Raw genomic sequence first — 13,776 nt, 5'->3', positions numbered from 1 at the left:
TTCCCCTTCGAGCCGAGGAGCTGATCAGGCAGCATTGACTTTTCCCTAATCATACTCTCAATATAAGAAATGCACTTAAAACATTGAATTACACACTGAATTGTTCAATATTGCTTTTGGTCAAAAGCAGCAGCCAGGATTTGACACAAAACTTAAGTAACACAAACTGACAAAGTGAAGCTTCTGCAGATTGTTTCCTGATGAAACCGGTAATTTCTCTTGATTTTCTAAATGTACAACATAAGCTAGATGAGTTTCATTTACCTGAACAGATGTGTGTTCTCCATTCCCAGTCTGTCCTCCACCACAGTGACAAGCACCACCTCCACAACTGTCTCTCTTTTCAAGCCATGTGAGTCCACACGCTCAGTGCTGCCACCTGTGGCCCGACGCCGAAATAGTAATACTTGATGTGTTTTCTAAAGCATAAACTACAGTCAGTTCTTTGTCTTTATTCTGTAAATATTAAGGGCTTGCTTTAACCTTAAGACGGGAGATAAGTTACCATTTAGTTTGCTCAACTTCCACTGCAGGAATACAGACAACTATCAATGTTGGTCTTAATATATAGGTCAATAAGAATGTAAAGTGACATTTATTATTTGTAAATCAGCCTTTTTTTAAGGTGTAAAATAAAAATGTATATTTACCGTATAAAAACAACTGCGTCACACTGTGTGGTTCAGGGCTTTACTTGCCCCAACTGAAGTCAGTTTGGTCCTACCTTATCAGCAGTCTTAAAAATGATAATAATACAACTAAAACTCTACTAATGTTTACAATAAATATGACAATTTGTTAAGAATTTAAGATTTGTTCTACTCAGGTATGATTTATTATTGTTGTCATCCCCTCTGTCAGGTATTATTATATTTGGAGTTTGTAACACTGGTGATTTAACAATCACCAGTACTGAACTGTATCTTTATGGAAATCGTTGCTCATGCCTGCAATAAATAAATGAACATGAGGGTCAGAGGCTGAACAACCATACTTTTTCATAATGTTTGGGACATGGGCTAAGCCGGTTTGTCCTACCAGAAATCAAATCTTGATCTTTCTTTTTTAAATTAAATGTTTTCATATTTTATTTAAATAAACTTGAAAATAAACATAAAAAAAACTAGACTAAATAATAAGTAAAAAATAACTAAGGAAATAAGGAATCCCACCCACCCTATCTCCCGGATCAACAGAATATTACTCAAAAGGTCCTTGACTTTCATTAAGAGTGAGTAACAAGCAGGACACAATGTCCTGGTACATCAAGCCATGATGTCTTTTCTTGTGGACAGGCAGACAGAGAAACACTAAAGACTTCTAACTCCACTTGATTTTCCAGGAGGATCACAGGGCTGACACTTAGTGAACACTGCCCCCAAAACATAAAGAAAGAAAACAGAGTAGGGGGGGTGAAGATATTACATCATTTTCTCATGAAAACTTTACACATATGTTTCTGATACCTAACATAATGCAATCAATTGGAAACACTTGGTGGCCCTTAGAGACTCTACAAACAAGTATTATTTTTCTTTGAATTTGGCACCTCTCTGGATAAAAGCCATTGTGTTTCCACCGTCTTCAAACCTTGGTCTAGAAGCCTGTGCACTTGTTTTGGAAGAGTTGAAAAAAGATACACATCTGTTTGGTAAAGTGTCTTTTTGTTGCTCTATGATTGATCACTGTAGTATTACAACATTAAACATTGTTTTAGTGCCGTTCATACACTAACCAATAACCATGACCCTGCCGTAAATTGTTTCGTCCGGCCCGACCACAGACACTGAGGATAGTTTATAGAAAAAGCCTGTTTTCACCCTAATTGTCTCCTTTGCTGTTGGAGGTCATAAAGAGGCAGCAAAGAACTTCACGAATTCCTCATTGAATAGAAGAAACTTACTTGAAACTGCTGCCTCCCTGCATCCCTCAAGGTGTCTACACGCCATGCAGCTTCTACCCATCTGCTCTTCTTGGTGTGTAGTGCCAGGCTGTCAGATTTGTTAAATTAGCTTTACTGTGGACAGTTTGAACGTTCGTCACTTCCACAGGGAGATCAGGAACAGGCCCGACTGCCAGATCCAATTAAGTTCACAGATATTCAGACGGACATCCTGAGAGAAGCATCGGATCCTCTCAGATTGAATTTGTTTGGCTCAATCGCTTGTAGACACGAGATGAAACACAGGAGAAGTGCTTCATTCACTCGTGTTGACAGTAACTTATTTCTAACTCGCACAATATGGGCCCGTGTTTGCGTTCCGCTGATCAGATGAAACAAAATGAAATGTGACAATAGCTCTCAGTAAGTCAGCATTTACAAATGTTAGCGACAGCAAAAGTGTAATCGCCACGTTTTCGCTTTTTTGAAGTCTTAAACATGCATTTGCATCTGTTAACAGCTGAAATAGCAGCAGCTGCACATTTTTGCCTTTCACTTGCAGTTGTGTAAACCCAAAATAGAATCAGTGATGTTGGCGTAGTAATTTTTAGATTTCAAGCACCTCAGAAATGCAGAGTGTTATTTGAAATCCAGCCGCGTTTGATCATTAAACTTGTAAACAAAGCTCCGATCAGGTCCATTGTAGGTTTTTTCCTGCACGAGCAGCGCTTTGAGAAGACGCCGGGCCTTGAACAAGAGAGAGAGCGTGCACTGATTATAATTGCTTTACCTGAGGGTAGCATCCAGTCGACTGACTGAAACGACGCAGAAACTCAGCAGATTCCAATTAAACTGAACACAGGCGATGAACAAAGATTCTGCTGTGTGCGTCGTCAGCGACGGAACAAAAGAGTTATTAAAACAGCTTGTTAAGGGGAAAGTGTGACTCATCTGCCTCAAAGCAGGGCAAATTTTGGATGTCTAATGAGTGGCTGGGGAATTTGATTTAACAATTTCATTGTTTTAATCTCCCCATCTGAGATATAACCCCTAAATTAATTTAGTGTGACGTCGTGCACACTTTATTGACTTTTTGACGGGCTCCGGATTCAGAAAACGTGTCATCAAAACAGTTAGTTTCAAGCCTTAACATCACTCTACTCCAGATTTACACAACTTTTCAATTCAGATAGTTTTAATTTATGCGGCACCAAGCAGTTTGGCATCATGACCTGGAAACCAGAAAAAATGAATACATCAGGATCAAATTTTAAGTTTTGTGTTTAACTTGTTTAACTCAGCAGCCAATAGAATATCAGTACAATGTCAAAAGGAGTGCACAGACAAAATGTTTCACCTGCAAAAAGAAAGGGAACATGAAGGCGCCCTGAAGTGGCCACACAAAAGGGGAAGACGTTTAAAGAAAAGTCTCTATTTGGACACAATGGCTCGAAACTCTGGTTTTGATCTTCCAAGGTCCTCATCCAGGCGGAAATAATAAACAGGTAGCGGTACTATAGCGGTAGACTTTATTCCATCACACAATGAAATAACTCTTTTTTCTTGTGCAGCCTGAGTGAACGTCTTATTTTCGGTCGCCAATTGTAAAATGTCATTTCTGGCTCTGACACTAACAGCAGCTATGTCAAATCTGAGAAAATAACTTTGATGATGAAACAAGGTTTATCTCGATGACCTTCAGACGGCTTGGAGAATGAAAGATGTGAGCATTTTCCACACGAGATTGTTAAACCCTTACTAAGGACGAAAATCAGGCAGGTAGGGAAGGATGTTATTTCATGCAAAGGAGGCTTATGTACATGCATTATTTATTCAAGTATGTAGCGTAGGCTTTCTAAATTGAAAAAATAAAAGAGTTGGGCGCCAAACAGGGCTTCTTCACCTGTCAAAAATTGTATTATCTCCCAGTAAGAGAGTTAACCCAGATAGTTACCTAACTACAAAAGGCATCAAAGAAAAACAAATCACAAACAATCAATTCGGTTAATCAATATATATTCAATTGAATTATTCAATCGAGTTAACAATCAAATCAAATAAGTATGATTAATAAACCGACAGAGAACTCATATTGACCAAAATATCCAGTAATCAATGGCAAACAAATTCATTTCCAAATAAGAACAATTAACCATCCATTAAATAAACATATGAAAGAAGGTCCCATTAAGAGTTCATGGTGAGGATCGTCCGAGTTCAGATGAAGTGTGTGTGTGTGTGTGTGTGTGTGTGTGTGTGTGTGTGTGTGTGTGTGTGTGTGTGTGTGTGTGTGTGTGTGCTGCTGGAGAGGGGAGTTAGGGTCCAATGAAAAGGTAAAGTGAGGGAAATGTGTGTTCTTTATGGCGGTCCTTTAATCTCCAGGTAGAGGGAAGATGAGGGGTGAATTTTCTAGAGGCAACAGGAATTCGGTGAAGCCAGGAGAGTTTCAATAGGGAGACTTAGCTTGTTTGGTTCATCCAGGACAGAGGGAGTCACGTTCCAATCCGAGCAGGTTAGATGGGTTTTTAAAATCCACTTCAGGCTCCAGGGATCAGCTTTTTTGCCTCATGGTCCAGGACGATTGTGAAATAGATCCAGCCGGTTCTTGGATCAACTTTCCAGAAACTAGTTTTTCTTTTTTGTGATCTCCTTCCTACAGTTACTCTCACTTCACATGCTTCCACTCCATGCTGCCTTTGTTTGATTTTCCCTCTCCTCTCTGGCTCACAGGTGTAAAGGGCCATTCTGTCTTTTTAGTTTTCTCCTTTTCTGCCACAAGTAGAAGGACAGATATTTGTGTTAGAAACAACTCAAGTAAAAGTATAAGTACTGATTTAACCTCTTTATTCAAGTAAAAGTATAAAAGTACAAGCTCTGAAATTATAGAGGTAAAACATTTGCCTCTGAAAGCCATTGCCACCAGCTGTGTCTGTGCAGAGCAAACTGAGACCCATGTTACATTAATATTGTTCCAAAACTAACTAAAACCACTCTTACTTAAAAATATACATTTAAGATAAAAACAGGGATTAAGCAAGAATATATTTGTAAACATTGAACATTATCCAGGAAGACAATCTTAATTTAAGTAGGGCCAGGGATAGATAATGTTTTGTTGCTCTTCTTCACAGTCAACGCTGTCCATTGAGGTTGAATTCTGTCTTGATATTAGGAAGGTGGCGCTCGCTGATACAAAAATATGAATGAAAAAAACGTGAATTCTCCTCAAATGCAGTTAAACAAAGTAACAGACCTGTTCAGAAAAAAAGTCATTAGAAAAATAAAAACTCCATATACCTACTTGAGTACAGAAATCAAGTATTGATACTTCCTACCTCTGATTTTAAGGAAGTGTACTCCTATATTAATGTAGTTCAAGTTTATTACTAAAATATGATGGGGAAGAAGTATCTGTGGGTCAGTCATTCAAGACCACAGGCCAGAATTTGCTGGACACAGCTTATAGGGTTGCAGCACTGCACCTTCCCCACGGTCCTTCAATCAACTGAAAGAGATAGCAGATTTCTGCCATGAACACAGCATCTTCTCTTGACCCGGCTAAACTCGCAGCCACAGACCTGACGTCAAACCCTTCAAACTCTTCACCTCGTGGTTTATCCGTCTGGACACACAATATAAATCCAGGTTCATTTAAAAAAAAAAAGAAAAAAAAAAAGATAAATGCTGGGGAGTGTGATGTAATCTGAAGCTGCTCTTTCACCGTGCTTATCTGCTCTATAGGTGCACCAGTGCTGCGTAGCGGTTCTATTTATGAAACGCTGTGAAAGTACACAGCAATTACCCAACTGTTGTACCGCTCGCGACAATGGCCCTGGGACAGCCGCGGCACAGCTAGATCAAACAGTCGTGCTAAATTAAAGAGCGGGTTATCAGACCAGGCAGGAGTGTTTGATGTGCACAGATGAGATGCATTATTATGGTAAATAAGCCTCCCTTATCACATTATTCCTACAGGGCCCTCTGGCTGGGCGGCCCACAGTAGTGTATGCCCTTGGTCAAACACATATATGCGTGTCCACAAAACACACACACACACACACACAGCCGAGGAGAGCATTAATATATCTCTGTTGATGCTTCAAACTCCACTCCAAACAGCCGCCTGTTTTCCAAATGTCAGTCAGTCTCAGCCATAATTTGTTTCTAAAGAATGAGGAAATGTCAGAGTATTCCAGGGAGGATGAATTCTGATTGATTTCCAATTAACACTTCAACAAAATGCCAGGTTCCCCCCGTGTGTGTGTGTGTGTGTGTGTGTGTGTGTGTGTGTGTGTGTGTGTGTGTGTGTGTGTGTGTGTGTGTGTGTGTGTGTGTGTGTGTGTGTGTGATAGCTTGTATAGCTGTAGTTGTTAAGAGGAAAAAATAATATGGCATCACAACCCAACACACACAAAATTGTACCCTGTAAACTGATGGCGGAGCACCACACCACACCAACCCTACTTCTCTGACTTTTTACAGCTCTTATCATGGGTTTATGGGACTGAAATACATAAATAAAGGCATCACATGCTGAAAATCAATAAAACATAAGACTCTGCTGAATGATTCAGAATCCCAATTAGTTCCACAAGAAGCAACATGTGTAAACAAAAAAAAAGAGAACATGTAAAATGAAGACAAAAAGGGCAGAATGTTCTATTCAGCGAAAGTCATTAAAGGTAGAGGGATTGGTTACAATAAAGTGATTTGATTTAATCTATTTATTTTTCCAACGAATAAGAAAACATAAATGAACCATTTCCCGCTGCAGTGGTCTGTGCTAGGAGCTGTGAACATGTCATCCTCAACAGTTTCTTACATCAACCTTTGCAGCCGTGTTGGTTGCATCATAGGAAGGTGTTTCCACTGCCTACGATGCTCATTAGTTCACAACACTCATATCAGTGAAGCTGCAGTCAACATTTGAACTCCTATATAAAAAAAGAGAAAACCCCAAAAGACCTTTATTAAGTTTTTCTTTTATTTAGAGTGATCTCAATGTCGTTTGACCTGATTGTTGGTTGAAATATTTCAGGAAATGATGATCTTGTGAGATTTTTTTTCAGCATAAACAAGCAGGGGAGCTTCTCAAAGTGAAAAGCACGTCCAGCCTTGAGGTGGATGGCTCTACATCAGCAGGGGAAAACATCAGGCTCCACTCACGTCAGACAGAAACGTGCGGCTGCAGTGACACAGACTCGCCAACACCGGACGGAAGACGACTGAAAAAACGTAGCCTGGACTGATGGATCTGCAGACGATAGAGAGTCTGACATCAACAGCATGAATCCACGGAGCCAACGTGCCTTGTGTCAACAGTCCACACCACCTCCGCTGCTGGTGTAATGATGTGGGGGGGGGGGGGGGGGGGGGGGGGGTGTTTTATTTGGCACATCTTATCTCACCACCTCGCTCTCGGTGAGACATTTGTCCATGATGCATTAAGCTGTACCCAGTCAATAAGAGCCTGTCTGTCTGTGTGTCATGTATGCTAGCAGCCCGGAGCCCACACAGAGTTAACTGAATTATACAAACATGGGTTAATGATCAACAGCAGCCATTAGGCAGCTAATTGCTTGGGTGAACAGTCAGATTAAGTGATTTGGAGGCTGCAGGCAAACCACAGCAGAGTCAAAAGTATTTTATGGGGATTTGTTTCAAACAGGGCCGCTGCAGTTTGATATTCAAGAAAGCTACTTCTTTGCATCTGAGAAAGTAAGGAAATGTTTGTAATTGGTTTCTCTCTTCTCTGAAATATTAATAAAGAACACACAAGATATCCATTATAGTACTGGATTGATCAGCAGCATCAAGAGTAGTAGTAGTACAGTTAAAATCTTAACGATAAACATACAGACAATGTTTACGTCCACATGTTGTAAACATGACAGTGAGGTCAGTGATCTTCAGTGACCTCCAGTCACCAGACGTAAATCAAGAAGACCCTTTGGGATGTGGTGGAGCATTAATGCACAGCTGACTAATCTACAGAAATGATATATAACAGTTCACGTTAACATGGAGCAGAGTCTCAGAGGAAGGTTTGTGGGATCAATAAAAAGAAGAGCTGAGGCTGTTTTAAGAGCAAACGCATGGTGTCCCTAATAAAGTGCTCAGGGAGTGTGAATGGCTGGCAGTTTAAGCCGTTTTCAGACATGACCTGCTGAGAGGCAAACTGCAGGTCAACTCCCTACTCATGCATTTTTACTGTCTTTCTGTTGCATTTTCTTCAGTTTCTTTTATTGCATATATTTACTGTTTATTGCTCCAGTATGATTTTATTTATGGGATGCATTTGGTCTGCTCTGAGAGAGGTGCTATACTAAATAGACTTGACTTACTGACACAACCACATGGTCGAAACAAAACCAAAGAAAGGAGACATCTGCATGGACAAACGCACAAAATAAGGGAAAAGATGCTGCAAATTGAGAAACCACAATTAAGATACGATGCAAAAATAGAAAAAACATTATTTTTTAATTATTATTAAGATATGTTCTACATGTGCTCCCTTAAGTTGCAGTGCGTTGAGCTCTCTTGGCCACCATACCAACTGAAGGCAGTTGAAAGCCCAGATGGTGAAGGCTGTGCAGAGGTGCCAGGAGCTCAGTGTGGGTGTAGAAGTCGAAAAAGAATGATGTAAAGCCAAACAGCAACTTTTGTCATATTGCAGAACATGTATATTATTTAAAGAAGCCACAGGCTGTAGAGTGTGGATGTGCAGCCTCCTGGTAGGTGGATGGACTAACACTGTACAGAATGTAACATCCACCACAAGTTAGTCGTGCTTGAAGAAAAAGGGGAAACAAAGCCCATAGAGAAAGACTTTAGATAAACCTGTTCAGTGTCTCTCTCTTAGCAGCAGCACTGCAGCGACATTGTGTGACAGATGTTTACCTGTTACCCCTGTGTGTGTTTCCCCCGATTAGAAGGTCGTGGGCAGGAATTTTTAAGCCTCAGAGTTGACAGACGTCAGCTTTTAGTCTTAATAAGCGCTGCAAAGCAAAGCTTGCTCTGCCTCCAGTCGTTGAAAACAAATTTAATCTAGCCACAAATAAATTGCCAGACTAATTACTTGTGAGTGGGAGTTGATGTGTGCTTCACCAATTAAATTAGCCAATTTAGCAAAGGACAGCCACAGAAAATAATAAATGAAGACTCAAGAGAGAAAAAAAAACATATCAGCATATTAAAATCATTTATTGTGCTCCAGAAGAGTAATTACTATTTAACCAGAAAGAAAGACAAGTGACAAATAATCTACATTACAAATGCCAGACCAGCTCACATAGTGTCCCCTGTTTCAAATGGCATTCAAAAGAACAAATCCACATGAAGTTTTCAGACTGCTAGCAAAAACCTCTCAGGATGAATCTGAGGTCTGGTTGTTCTCACTTCTGCTGCGATTTGAGGTTAGAAAATGGCACGTTGCGTTACATTCATTCGCAGTGCTCCTCGCTCCTCCCCTTTCCCACGTCTGTCCGGCACGCTGCAGAGCGGGCTGACTGTCGACCACAGGGTCAGGGCAGATTGACACTGGAACAAAAGTGAAGCGTCCCCCTAGAACAGGGTTTCTTAAGTATCTTCAGTCCCAAACTGTGTGGATTCATACTCACCCTGCTGTACTGTCTTGTTTAAAACATACTGGTGTTGGGATTCAACAGAAATGACTGAAGAAATGCTACCTGGATTGGTTCAGATTTCCCCTCTTTGACACTGGATGGGAGTCGTTCTCTTCTGCGGGGGGCGTTCTCAGGCTATTATCTTACATGAATGAATCCAGATTCAAGTCTTATTCAGGACAAGCCAGGTGTCACATGGCACAGAAATACAATGAACAGAATAATCAAATAAATCTGAACACAGAAAGAGAAATTAGGCACATGGCAGAATTAAACAACGGTAAGATGTACACAAGCCTCAGTTTATGACAATGGAGAAAAACATTGTAAATGCACTCGTTATGGGCCGACACAAAATTTGGCCAGGTGTGTTTTTTTTTAAAGTTTGCAGTTATGCCAGTGTTTTACCAAACACAAAAAAAAACGAAACACACTCCCTGACCACAGAGACTTGAGGAAATATTAGAATTGTCATATTCTATTAAACATTAATCCAGTCATGAACCAGAGACTACATTAAAAAAGGTGAGAAAAGGGGTGATTATGGTTTTTAACGGTCCAGTGAACTTAAACAAAAGGTGTGAAAAAATAAAAGCCGTAAGGTTCCCTGTTAAAGTTGCCACAGCATATAAACAGTATAAAAGCTGCAATTAAATTTGAGCTTCTTTTCATATTTTATTTGCTCGTTTAACTATCCAGTCATGTTTTATTGTTATTAGTTCTCAGTTTAAAGGCCTAATGTTTCCTCTGTCACAGGGGCAGGTGGGTGAGTGGCCCTGCCTTTAAAAGAGCTGTTAAAAAAGAATTTCAGCAGGCAGCGGGGTTTCAGGGGAGAGGTTCAGTGTCCCGCGGTGGTCTAAGTGCTAATCAAAGTGTCCTGGGAAACACTGAATACTTTGTAAACAGGCTCGCTCACGGCAGCCGAGAGAAGCATTTGCCATATTTCCCAGTTCATTCTTTAATGTGAAGCTCCAGTTTGCTCTCTGCATTTTGTTCTGTAAATGATACACAAGCAGTTACTTTGCAGACGCAGACGTTTGGGAGAGATTGTGGTACGATCTCGTTTTAATTTCATCATACAGAGAATCTTTGAAGATTTCTTGAGGGAAGTGAGCTGACTACAGTCCAGCTCCTATGTCATATATTTAAGACCTTGCCATACCATACCCATACAGTAAACTGATCATACACTAAACCCTATTTGCTACTGCCTGGAATGAGGATGTAGTCTTTTGGAATATATACACAGAAACAACATTTGTCTGTAGATCTAATGAAATGAAAAGCATGAGATTATGTGGTGCTGATGGTTTTAAATGAGTTATTTCATTAAATATTGAAATATTATTTAATAAGACTTCTTTCAGTTACAGTGAATTAATGATATATTGTTAGCCCTAGTCTGTTAAGTCCTAGCCCTTACTCTGAAGCATATGTTGTAAATTATGAGTGAGCTTAGGTTTGATGAAAATCAAAATTAAAGGTATGCCCTGTGGAGCATTTGAAAACGTGTGGTTCTATCAATTGGCATTTTAACATGAAACTTCAGTAGAGAAACATTAAAGCAAGATGGTTTCCAACCACTAATTCAGTAAAAGAGAATTGGTGAATGTGTATGAGGTAAGAAATGCGTGGTCTTTAGGCCAAAATAATAAATGCTTTGAAGGAAACACTGAATAAAACTCATCTTCACAGGGCAACATCTAAATCCAACTGACCGTGTAAGTGTGTGTCCGCGAGAGGACAGTGACATCTGGCTGACAAGGAAATCTGTAGCGAAGAAATGTGTGTATTTAATGCAAACAAAATATGGTTGTAATATTATTCAGTTTGAGTCATTTGTAGATAAAGGAAATTATAAAAATCATATATGTCCCCCAACATGGCTGCCCGACAGCAAATCGCATTAGATGTTGAATGTCAGATGCTTTTGCCCATGCTTTATTATGTTAATAGGTTGGAATGATCATATGTGGTATATGTATTTATGTGAGCGTCTTAAGTGGGGCGGTGTGCCATGACTCCGCTTGCAGGCGATCTATCATAACCAACCACTAATGGCTATCATGCTCTTAAGTCTCATTAAAGGAGCTGGATTCTGTGTCTGTGGTCAGTGAATTGTTTTTCACAATCCTTTTTTATCCTCCCCTAGTGCTGCGGATGATTTAATTCCACATCTTCTCAATCACCTGGGGTGCTGTGGTTAGCGATCAAATCTGTTCGACTAAATTCTTCCTTAACTGACTCTCAATTTGTGCAGCTAGCTCAACCCATAAACCTCATTTCTGGGGGTTTTTTGCGACTCTTTCGTTTTCGGTGATACAAGTAATGATGTCTTTAGCGTGTGTTTCTTCTGCCATGTTTCCTCTCTGTCAGTTCATATGCATGTTAAAGCTATTTAATCTATTTCCTCATACACCGCAACCCTGAGCCCATGTAAAGTTTTTAATTAGCATCTGTCCTCAGCTCTCAGCTACTTAGCATGGCTCTGCAAAAGCTTGACTATTTACCAGTTGGTGCAATTACATGTTTAATTCAATGGGTGGCCCTTGCTTTATCCTTATGCCATTTATCTGGAAAGCAGTTCTCACTAATGACCTAACCCAATCCATGTTCAATTTACTTATTCTTTTTTTAGATGAATTATTTAGAGCTAATTTCCATTTTCCATGATAATATATTGTATGCACTCATACATACCTACATTGGTTGGCTGACAACACCTGACAAGTTATATAACTTCTCTTTCCATGCAATTCTAGATTTCAAATGTGAAGTGGTTGATGAAGGCATTTAAGTGCAACATAATATTAATAATCATAATCATAATAATGATAATGAAGGTATGACTCATAATGGCTTTGACCCAAATGGAGTTAACAAAGTAGAGTAGTGGTTGGCTGTGGCTTTGAAAGACAATACTCTAATGCTGGAATCTTGACTGCACAATGTTTTTGTGTTTTCAAGATGGCCACTCTAATAGAGTTGGTCATCATGCGAGTTGTTGTTGTGACTTGGCTGAGCGATATGCTAGACTACTGGTTGGCCCCCCCAACATTTGTGTAGCTTGCTGGCTCGGATAAGCCAGTAATGAACGTTTCAATATTCAAAATTACAAATTGCTACCCCTGTCCTAACGTGAGAGTTTGCTTTGCTTTGTTTTCAGCTCTCCAGGGAATGACATGCTAGTCCTTTGCTGTCACCTTGAGGATTGCGTCCCAGATGCTGCATTAGACTGACAGTCTACGACTTGTTGTATGACAGCCTATCTATTAAGGAATTCTTGGTCTTTAAATCTGATAGTGTTGACGGAATTTTCATTTTCAAAAAAAATTATCTCATCACTTAGAAGTTTCTCAGTGTAAACCAGTATTTCATTGTTGTCCAAGGTTCCCTTCCATAGCTTGTGAAATGTATTTCAGCCACTGGCCTGGATACAAAAGCAAGGTCATGTTGCTTTTTATGTGGGACTAATAAATCTTGAGTCCAAGTGCACGGAATCAGGGCGTTAGCCTACATACAACATCTTGGTTAGATATATAAACACTTGGTAAGTCCAGGCCTAATTATCTAGCCGATGGCTGTGTGTTCGGATGTTTACACACATGTTTTCATTTCCATATGTTTGCATGTGTGTTGCCGATCACAAACTAGCACAATGAGCACTAGAGCTAAAAGATAGCAGGCTGTTGGTAGAGTATCAACAGACCCACAAGATGGATTGTTCCCTGATTCTGAGATTCACACTTTTTTCTTTAATGTTGTTGGGTATCCAAAAAGTCCCTGGCCCATGAGGATGATTTGTGATAATAGCCTTGGAATCTTTCTTTTGTTTAAATCCCAGATCAAGCCCTGGCAGTAACAATCTGGAGCAAACAGATGTAATTAGTTTATTCAATTTAAATCTTATCCCAAAAAACAAACACTCCCTATAAAAGACTAGACTTTATCCCCCACACTCATCTATTCTGCTGCAGTATTATACGGGGTAACAGTAGTCTGCGCTCATTATTTTGAATGACTGCACAGTGTTGTGAGTGAGCCAAAAGGGACTGGATGTATTCTCACAACTGAGCCCTCCACACATCTACACTTTGGTGAAGAGGAAACAGGGAGACAAGCGTTTCAGCTCACCAAGTATCATATCTGCGCCAGCGTGCAGATTTCTGTATCAGAGCACAATAGGCTTGCCATCCTGGATATTCTCCTCTCTGTCTGTTCTAAAAATCACCACTTTACCCCTGCAACAACTCCGACCTCTTAAGC

Source organism: Hippoglossus hippoglossus, chromosome 4 (genome assembly GCF_009819705.1).
Source record: "Hippoglossus hippoglossus isolate fHipHip1 chromosome 4, fHipHip1.pri, whole genome shotgun sequence".
NCBI lineage: Eukaryota > Metazoa > Chordata > Actinopteri > Pleuronectiformes > Pleuronectidae > Hippoglossus > Hippoglossus hippoglossus.
Note: the sequence above shows the minus strand (reverse complement) of the source record.